Below are 10,137 nucleotides of genomic sequence, written 5' to 3' on the forward strand. Positions count from 1 at the left end.
AGTCTGAACTGGGAAAGCCCACCGCCATGGTTACAGAGCAAAACAAACTTTGACCCTGGTTTCCCAAGGCCCCTGGCCTCACGTGCCAAGTGAGCATTGCCCTACAGCCTGCATCCTGGCAGATAAGGAAAGGCCAAAGCTTGTTCTACAGCTTGAGGTGTTTGGGTTAGATGTGCGAGGGACTTCCCAGCAGCGAAAGTTGTATGCTACCACAGGGCAGGTGTCAGCCTGGAGTGAGTGTGTGGAGGGGTGGACCCTGCCAGTCCTGGCTCTGAACGTGAGGCTGCAAGGAGCATACTCAGGCCTGACCCCTGCAAACCTCCCTCTTCATCTTTCTCTCTCGAACCCGTGGCACTGAAATTTGGCTCCAGCCTGCAAGCAAGGCTGCTAGGAAGCCCCGTTTGCATTGGCAACCTGGGGCTCTCCAAGAAAGGGGGTGCTGAGGTGGGAGATTGACAGGGAGGTGCTGATGGAGGCCCCATCAGCTGCCTCTCCCCCACCCTCCTTCCTGCTGGTTTCCTGGGGGGTCAGGAGCAAGTGCCAGGCACAGCCTGGCCAGAGGCGGGGCCAGAAGGAGGAAGAGGAGAGGTTGGTGTTCCAGGCCCTGGGAACAGTTGTGGGGTGGGGTCGGGGCGTGTGAGTGCTGACGCTGGCAGGTAGCCCTAGTCTCATTGGGTAAACTGAGGCCAGCACAGGATGGGGATCTGCGCTGCATCACCCCAGGCCCCAGCACGGGTGGCCTGAGGTGCTACAGCCAGCGGGGGCGTGGGCAGGTATCCAAGGGGCACCTCTTTCCCTCGGGAGCGGCAGGGGACTGACAGGCCAGCCTGACCCCACGAGTCAGCCCGGTGGCCGGCAGAGTTCGGGTAGGAGCCGTGCTACAGGAAGCCTTGCCCTGGCTTGGTCCTGGCCAGCTTCCCACGGGGAGCCCCTGCCACCCCCGACAGCTTTGCGTCCCCGGCCCCTCAAGGAGACCCCTCCTGCAGCCCCGGCCCCGGCCCTGACCGACGGGCCTGGCGCTGCCTGAGCCCCTGGGCTGCAGGCAGAGGGTCCCGGGCTGGTTTCTGAGCCAGGCGTAGTTCTGCCACTTGCTCTCCAGTCAGAGGCTGTAGGCAGGTTTCGTCAGCTCTCTGCACCTGTTTTTTCCAGCTGCGAAATGGGGGTGCTGCCTGTGCCTCCCAGGCCAGGAGGAGTGAAGCAAGGGCCTGCCATAAAGCCAGGTTTGGGGCCACGTGACCCCATGTTCCCATGGGCCTGGCACAAAGAAGCAGAAAAGACCCTGGGTGCAGGGCTAGGGGGGGTCTGTCAGTGAGTCCAGAGGTGGGCGGGGCCGTGAGTGGGGAACACCCCCACGGGAGGCGGGGCCAGCAGGGGCTAAGCAGCCTGTGAGTGGCAGCGGGAAGGCTATAGGCGGAGACCCAGGCCCAGAGCCAGAAAGGCAGGGTTTTCCTGGCAGGACCCTCCATGCCCAGGTGGCTCTGTGTGCCCCGGCTGTGTTCCTGTGAGCCCAGCAGAGCGTGAGGGGCTGGGGTCGGCTTCCCAGGGCTGAGTTGGGGTCAATAGGAGGCTAGACGGCAGCTACTCTGCAGGGTGCAGCCAGGGAGGCCGGGGACTGCAGGCAGGACGGAGGCCAGGGCACCCCGACTGGCTCGGGTCCAGGGCCCTGCCATTGGCCATCCTGTCCCGGGATGGGGGTCTGTGCTCAGGACCCTGCCCACCACCACGTCCCAGGAGGCCTCACGAAGAGCCAAGTGTTTCCCTGGCCATTCTATTGTCCGGGCCGAGCGCTGGGAGGGAGAGGGCTGGCTCTCCGAGCTGCTTCCGGACTTGAGGACCAGGTTGTCTGGCTGATAAGGAAGTGTGTGTGCATGTGTGTGTGTGTGTTCATGTATGTGTGTGTTCCTGGAATGTGCCAGCCCCTGTCAGTGCCCAGGGATGGGGGGGTGGGGGTGCTTGCCCAGTGTCCATTCCTCTGTGCAGCAGGACATCCTGCGTGCCCCCAGAGCGCGGGTACCAGGCCCCAGCTAGCCTGGCCACCCCCTTCCCCCTGCGCGGCCCCCTGCTCTTCCCCCTTGGGCTCAGCTTGGCTTTACCATTGCCCACATTTCCTGGGGCTCCATTGTGGGTGGAGGGTCGTCTCTGGCCCTGAGCCTGTGGCTCCTTGTTGAGGCTGGGGGTGAAAGGGTGCGGGGGCCAGCCTGCCCAAGGCAGGACGCTCAGCTTCAAGGACAGGAAACCCAATCTGCTGACCCAAGACAGCCTGGGCGACAGGAGGGACCTGGTGTCCCCCTCACTCCACCTGGGCGTGTTCCCTCTGTGGCCCTCCGCCCAGCCTTGGGCCAACCCTGCTCAAGGGTGTTCCGGTCTCTGCTGCTATCTCCTACAGCAGGTGAGCCAGCCCAGTCCTCTCTGAGTCTGGGTACCCTCCTCTGTGACACAGGAGATGCTGGGAGGCTGTGCCCAGCAGGAGCGGAGCTCAGGGGGAGGTGGGATCAGCCAGAGACCCTGCAGGTGGGGCGCCGGGAGGGGCAGCCAGCCTGCCACCTCCGTGCCCACGCATCCTCTCCCTCCTCCTCCCTGGTCTGCTAACCCTGGCCCCTTCCTTCCTGGACTTCAAGGGGCCCCTGGACACGTGGGCGGCCCCCTTGGCAGCTGGGATGCAGTCCTCACAGAGCCCCCATAGCTGCCCCAGGGGAGAGGGGGCTGCAGGGTCCCCAGAGCCACGCTGTCCCATCTCTCACCTCCTCCTTTACTACCTCAGAGTCCTTTAGGGACCTCCAGCAAGTCAGAGGGTCCCCCTCCCACCGAGGTCAATGTCTGCCCACCGTCCATTGGCCCGGGGGGAGGAGCTGGGACTGGGCCGCCTTGGGCTAGATGGTGCTTCCCCAGCCGTCTTCCAGTGTGGAGCGCTGGGTGGCCGGCCTGTGCCCTGGTACTGGGCAGGGCGATCAAAATTAATATAGATTAGTTGATTGCAGATCAACTGTAAATCAACTGTATTTAAATTTTTTTAAAAAAGGATTAGGCTGTGGATTCAGACACCTCTGGGCTGGGAGCCCAGCTCTGCACCTTGCTAGCTGTGTGACGTCGGGCAGCTTACTCCACCTCTCTGGGCCCCAGCTCCTGGTATAACGTGGGGAGCATTACGGGAGAAAGTGCAAATGTGCAGGACGAGGCCCAGCCTGCCTGTCTGCACTCCCTCAGGATGGCAGTTATTGCTATTTAGATGCACCCGCTCCTTGAAGCCCTGTCTGGCAGCCCCCTAAGTGAGTGTCTGCTCTGTTTCTAGAAAGGATTGAGGCCAAAGGGGTGCTAGAAGCAATGTGTCTAAAGCCCCAGATGGGGGACTTCCTGGCGGTCAAGTGGTTAGGACTCTGCGCTTTCACCACCAAGGGCTCGGGTTCCATCCCTCCTCAGGGGAACTGAGCCCCCACAAACTGCTCAGTTCAGCCAAAATCAGGAACCATAGATGGAGGTGGTGGGATGCCCCAGGGCCCAAATGGTCTCCGTGCCTGAGCCCCCACCATCGTGCCCTCCTTCTCCAAAGAGGAAAGGGCAGAGCTCCCTGATGAGAGGTGTTCCAGCACCCAGACTGGAGGAAGGGGAAGGCCCGGTGGTGGTTTGGGGCAGGTTCCCTCCGCCCTCGGCCTTGGCGCCCTGCGCAGCACTGGGATTCCCACAACTCCTGCCATGTGACCCGCTCTGTCCCTGGTGGGACTGTTTGTGGAGCAAGGCTGTTTTCCCGGAAACTGTGCTGTTGAGGAGAAGAGCCCGGGCAGCCCCGGGTCTGAAGTAGGTCAATTTGCATCACCGCCAAAAACTGCTGTGGAAAGCCAGGGCCTTCTAGGAAAGAGCCCAGGCCACTGGGGCCAGTAGATTCCCTGGTGCCCTGGAGGCAGTGCCGTCCTTAGCAGGCCACTGGGATTGGGGTTCTTATGCCCAGCGGGCCCTGCTTTGTCCCATGTGGCCCCACCCACCTCTAGCACCTCCAGCTCTTTCTCCTCAGGCCTCATTTTCCCCATCAGGCAAACACAGAAAGGAGTGCAGGGCCTGGCTTCCTCCCTGGAGGAAGGGTGGGCTGTTAACAAGCGGACAGCTTCATGGGGGCCTGGGAGGACACTGCCTGTCTGCGTGCACCTGCCCCGTTGGGGGCTCTCCTGGGACGGGCGGTCCTGGGAGGGTGGCTCCTGGTCAGCTGACCTGACCATCCCGTGGTCCTCGGGTGGTCAGGAGACTCGGGCCGAGGTCAGGTGCAGCTGCCAATGACCCTGAGCAAGTGACTTCCCCTTTGGGGGAGGCTGGGTGGCAGCAGAGATCCCAGCCTCAAGGCCTCCGCTTTTTGCGTCCACTTGTTGCCTCCAAGGCTCGGTTTCCTCACCTGTCAACAGAGGATCCCATGGCTCTGCCCAGTGCACTTCGGGAGCGAGCGGGGACAGCCCCGAGAAACTAGAGGCCCCAGCAAGTGTCCTGGAGGGAAGCAGCGCGCGAGCGGAGCTGGGGCCTGGGAAGCGCAAAGTCACCGCCGGAAGGGAAGTGGGCGGGGCCGTGGAGGAGCCCCGCCCCGGGCCCTGCCCTCCCGCCCGGTGGTCCAGGGGCGGCCAGACCCAGCGACCCACAGCCCCGGTGTGTTCCAGTCCCATCCCGCACGCACCGGGCTTTCTTGCACCTGCCGAGCCCTGTGGCAGGATGCGCGCCCTTCTGCCGTCCCCTCCCCCTCGCCCTGGGAGCTCCGGGAGGGGGAATCGAGGGAGGACGATCAGCACACACCACCCGCGTTATATTCTCTGGCCCCTGTCAGCCCCTCTTGCTGCCGGGCAGGCTGAGGGCGGAGACTCAAATTAACCGACCGCACGAGGTCATGAAACAGATTGGGAAATACTTCTTTTTTTCAAAGATGAAAAAGGAGTAGAGGGCAGTAAAAAAAAAAAACCTTCCATTTCTGCATCTAAGCTTCCTTGCCCGGCAGACAGTCCTTCCTTGCATCTGACTTAAATGCATCAAGCTGTATTTCAGTTGATCTGTGTGTGTGCGCGTACTCAGCCCTATCTGACTCTTTGTAACCCAATGGACTGGAGCCTGCCAGGCTTCTCTGTCCACGGGATTCTCCAGGCAAGAATCCTGGAGTGGGTTGTTATTTCCTCCTCCAGAGGATTATCCTGACTCAGGGAGCGAATCCATGTCTCCTGAGTCTCCTGCATTAGCAGGTGGGTTCTTTACCCATGAGCCACCTGGGAAGCTCTGATCGACATCAGGGGGATAAGCAGCAGCACACTCATTGGAAAAGACCCTGATGCTGGGAAAGATGGAGGGCAGAAAAGGGTGACAGGATGAGATGGTTGGATGGCATTATTGACTCAATGGACATGAGTTGGAGCAAATTCCAGGATAGTGAAGGACTGGGAAGCCTGGTGTGCTGCAGGGTTGCCGTGGGGTTGCAAACCGTGGAAGATGCATGAATGACCGAATCACAACAATATGTTAAGTGCGGGCTCGCAGCTCCACCAATGAACGTCACGTGACTGGACCTATCTGTGCCTTGATTTCTTCGTCTGTGGAAAGGAGATAATTAAGGAGCACCCATTTCATCAGATTGTCTGATGCAACCAGTTAACGCATACAAAGCACTTAGGAAAGAGCCTGATGCCTGTGGAGGGGGACACAAGTCAGCTGTCTAATCAAAAGAACCCAAAGCAGGGTCTGGCAGGGCTGGTTGAGTTCCCAGGCTCACAGCAGCATTATTCACAACAGCCAAGAGGTGGCAGCAGCCCAGGTGTCTGGGGACAGATGAAAAGATAAACAGTGAAACGCTATTCAAGCTTTAAAAGGAAGGACATTCTGACACATGCCGCAACACGATGACCCTTGAGGATCTTATGCGAAGTTATGTAAGCCAGTCACAAAAGGACAAACACTGTCCGTTGGATTCCACTTGTATGAGCTACTTTGAGTGGTCAAGTTTAGAGAGATGGGAAGTAGACTGACGGATGCCAGGCTGGAGGGAGGCTGAGAAAGGGGAGGTCGTGTTTAATGAGTATGGCGTTTCAGTGTTGCAAAGTGAAAAAAGTCCTGGAGCTGGATGGTGGTGACGGCTGCGTAACAGCGTGTGACTTACTGCCACTGCACTGTGGACTTACAATGGTCCAAACGGGGCATTAGGTTACGTGGATTCTACAACAGTAAGAAAAGTCACCTGTCATTTCCAAGCAGACGGAAGGCATGGGGTGTCCGGGGCCTCCCAAGTCCTGGGTTGCATGCAAAGAGCAGACCATAGCTCTGGGCCAGGTGTGGGGGCACTTGACGTCTGGGCTGGACTTGGGGGGGTCTGCTGGAGTCCACCCCTGCCTGCTGGCCTCCTGCCAGGTGGAACCGGCCTGCAGCCTGAGCCCCAGCCCCCTGGGGAGGAGGGTAATGGGACAGCAGCTGACCAGGGACACTCCCAGCTCGCATCTGATGCTCATTTCCTGCTGAGGGTGGAATTCTTGGCTGGCCTTTGGCTCCTTCTGGAAGTGTCTGGTCTCCTGAGGACTGTTTCCTCATCTGTCAAGAGGGAGTAAGAATAGCTCCTGCCCCCTGGGCCCCACTGACGGTCACACCCCTTGGCTCTCCACGCAGCCCTATTGTTAGAGGGTTGCCCTTGAGCTGGGGGCTTCACGGACATGACCCTTGACCCTCATGCCAGAACTCAGGGAAAGGGGAAGTGACTGCCACAGGAGGGCGAGGCAGCGTCTCCCATGCCCCGGTTGCAGCCTGGAGCTCGGGTGGGGCCCCAGGGAGGGAGGGAGGGCATCATGGCAGCTGGGTAAGGGGGTGCCTAGCCTGCCCGGGCGTGTTCTTCCTGGCCCTGCCCGTCAGAGTCTGGAGCTCTGAGTGGGTGGTGGGTCTGTGAGCCTGACGCCGTCCCCTCCTCCATGACCCAGAGCACTCTGGATTCTCCAGCGATTTCCCAATCTGGGGTTAGAAAAGGAGGCTGGCAGGGAGGACTGGGGATTGCCCAATGAGGCCACAGCAGACAGCCACGGAGGCAGTGAGCCAGGACCCCTTGGGTCGTGGCCTCATTACCCTCTCCGGCTGGATGGACTTGCTGTGGTTGGGGGCAGTCCTTCAGTCTTCCACTCGACGCACTGGGAGCAGCTGGAATGACCCCCTGTGACTGTTGTTTCAGATCTAAAAAATGTCACCCCTGAGGCCACAGGCGAGAAGGGGCTAGAGTCTGGCTTACTCCAGCCTCCTGAAGCCCCCTCTTCCCACAACAACCCCCCAACCCCCTCCTACACTGTCCAGAGACAGGATCGATGCCCAAGCCCCAAACTGGCCCCTGGCCGCCTTTCCCAAGGAGGAAGAGGAAGTTCTCAGTTCCAAGGGGCACCCCCATCTCCCCCCTGCCTTGCCCACTTGGCCGTGCCTCCCGGGCTGCAGAGCTTTGTGCCCAGTTTCCCGGGGGACCAGGGAACCAGAGGGGAGGGGGAGGGGGCCACACAAAAGGGAGGGAGGAGCAGAAGCTCTGTTCAGGAGCAAAAAGGAAGCCAGTGCCCAGACGGGAAATTCCTGAGCTGCAAGGTCCTTTTCAGAGGGCAGGAATTTCTAGGATGTGAAACAAGGAAGAGGTCCTCTTCCCCAGCTCCCCTCCGGCCCCTTGACTGACCCAGAGAAACAGGCCTCAGATGGGAAACTGAGGCCCAGAAAGCAATGTGACCTGCTGAAGGCCACACCAAGTGAGGACAAAGCCAGGCTGAGTGAGACTCAAGCCTGAGCTGTTGGGACCCCCAGCTGGTGCCTTTAGGAGCATGGGCTGACCCAGCTTGGGTCCCAGAAAGGGAAAGCGCTTCAGTGGGAGTCCTGCAGGCCTGGCTGTGGGTTCGGACCCCCATTTACTGCCTGTGTGACCTCGGGCAAGTCACTCACTTTTGTGAGCCATTTCCCCTTTTTAAGGAAGCCTGGGCAATGAGAGTGTATGCCAGGCACCAGCGCGGGTGTTCTGTCAAAGGCTGACCAGCACCCGGTCCCTTAGGGAGCCTCCTCCCCAAGGATGTGTGTGGCCACAGTGACCCTCAGGGTGTGAACACCCTTTCTGGAAGGGGTGATCCTCCGAGCGGTCAGCCTCAGAGTTAGGTGGGACAGTCCCCAGTACCCGGCGGGAGGAAGCGGACTCCCCACAGTTGGGGGTGAGCTGGGTTGCTAGGAGGTCCTCTGAGCTGCCCGAGGTGCTGGCTCTGTGATGCTTGAAAGTGGTTCTGAGCGCAGAGCCCCTTCCAGTCAGCCAATCAGAAGCTGTTGTCGGACAATGGATCAGCACCGAACCCATACTGTCCGCTGGGGGGTGCGGGTCTGGGGCCCCACTCAGGCTTGGCCGCACCCAGCCCCGACACCCCGCCCAGGCTGGTGGGAGAGAGTGAGCCCTTCCCGGACACCCCAGCTTGGCAGGCTTCGCCTCAGGGGGTGCACGCGCGGCCCCGGGCGCGGGGACCCGGGCAGCCCCCCATCACACTCTCTCGGCTTTGGCCTCCGCCCGGGGGTTTTCCGCGGGACGGCGGGCGGGGCGGGCCGGCCCGACGGGGGTGGAGCCTGCGTCTATTTCAGGCGGCGCCCGGCTCTGAGGCGACAGGCTCGGCCGGGACACAGTAAGTGACCTGCGCTCGCGGTGCGTCCGGTGCGTCCGCCCCAAACTCTCCGCGCGGCTGCCCAGCCGCCCCGACGCGACCCGCGTCTCCGGCCCAATCCCGCTAGGGGGTGGCTGGCGCGATGGAGGGAACCCCGGCGGAGAACCCCAGGTCTTCCTCAGCCCGCCCTTCTAGGGAAACTGAAGCCTTAGGGCTCAGCTGCTGCGTCAGGGTGCAGAGGGTCGAGTTAGATGCTCCCAGCGGAGGGCTCGGTCCTGGGAAAGCCGGGAGGAGGGGGCTGTGGGAAGGGGCCCTAGTGTCCCTTCCTTTGCAGTAGGAGGGGCGGGGGTGGCCCAGGGCGGGGTGGGGGCGCCTGGCTGTATGACAGAGGCCGAGTCACTTCACCTGCCGAGCTCGAATGTCCTCACGTGCAGGGACCAGGGAGGCTGGCCTGGACCTCAGTCCTGACCCGGGGGAGGAGAGTGAGAGTGTGTGTGCCCGCATAGAAACTGGGGGAGCTGGGCGGACCAGGGAGGTGCCCCAGGCTGTGGCCACACGGTGTGACTCGGAGCATACCCCTTCCTGTCTGAGTGTGCCCAGCCACTGGCCTCGGCTGAAAGGAATGCCTCTCCTGCCCTCTTATGCTGTGTCCGGCCACCAGGGTTAGCCTGACAGACCCTGGGACACAAGACTCAGACCCTCACTGAGGCCTGGCCAGGGGCCAGCATATGCGGCTGTGTGCTCCCCTCACAGCCTCCTTTCAGCAGCACTGTGAGGAGGGCTTCTCCTCCCCATTGCACAGATGGGAAGACTGAGGTCTATGAAGGAAGGGTGGTGTCTGGTCTACACCCTAGTGGATGGTACAGCCAAGCCCACAGTGGTCTCTCTTTCTGCTGCACCAGCGGCCTCAGAGTGAAGGCCTGGGCGGGGGCCAAAGGGGCTGCTGCGGACCTTGGCGCGGGAGGAGATTTTGTGCCCCAGAGGCGAGGAGGAGGTGGTGATGCCCTGCAGGGACCTGCAGGAACCAGGTCGGGAGGCTGGCGGGAGCCTGGCACGCCTAGGGACGGAGGAGGCGGGGCAGTGAGGCAGAAGTGAGGCCGGTGGGTCCACAGCCACCCGGGAGGGCCCTCCTCCTCCCCTGGCAGCGGGGGAGGGGCTGTGTGTGCGGGGAGAGGTGGGGCCTGGGCCCAGGGTGAGGCTGAGCGGCCCTTGCCAAACAGCCAGACCAGCTCCTGTGGGTGCCTGGCATGAAAGCGACATGGATTGGGAGGGATGCTGAGGGAAGGGATGGGCAGGGCAGTAGTGCCCAGTGGCCTTGCACCTGGGGACCCTGGCTTTGGGGCTCCCAGGAGGACCCTCAGCTTGGTTCTGGAGGGGAACTCGCAGTCCAAATGGCACCGGCTGGTAGCTGAGACCCCGCAGTGTAGGACTCTGCCCCCGGTATCTGGTGAGGCTGTGAGAGGAGAGAAAGCCTGGCTTCCTGGCCACTGAGTGTCTCTGGTCAAGCTCGGGGCTTTGGGAAGCGTTCCTGGGAGGATGG

Source organism: Capricornis sumatraensis, chromosome 19 (assembly GCF_032405125.1).
Source record: "Capricornis sumatraensis isolate serow.1 chromosome 19, serow.2, whole genome shotgun sequence".
NCBI classification, from domain to species: Eukaryota; Metazoa; Chordata; class Mammalia; order Artiodactyla; family Bovidae; genus Capricornis; species Capricornis sumatraensis.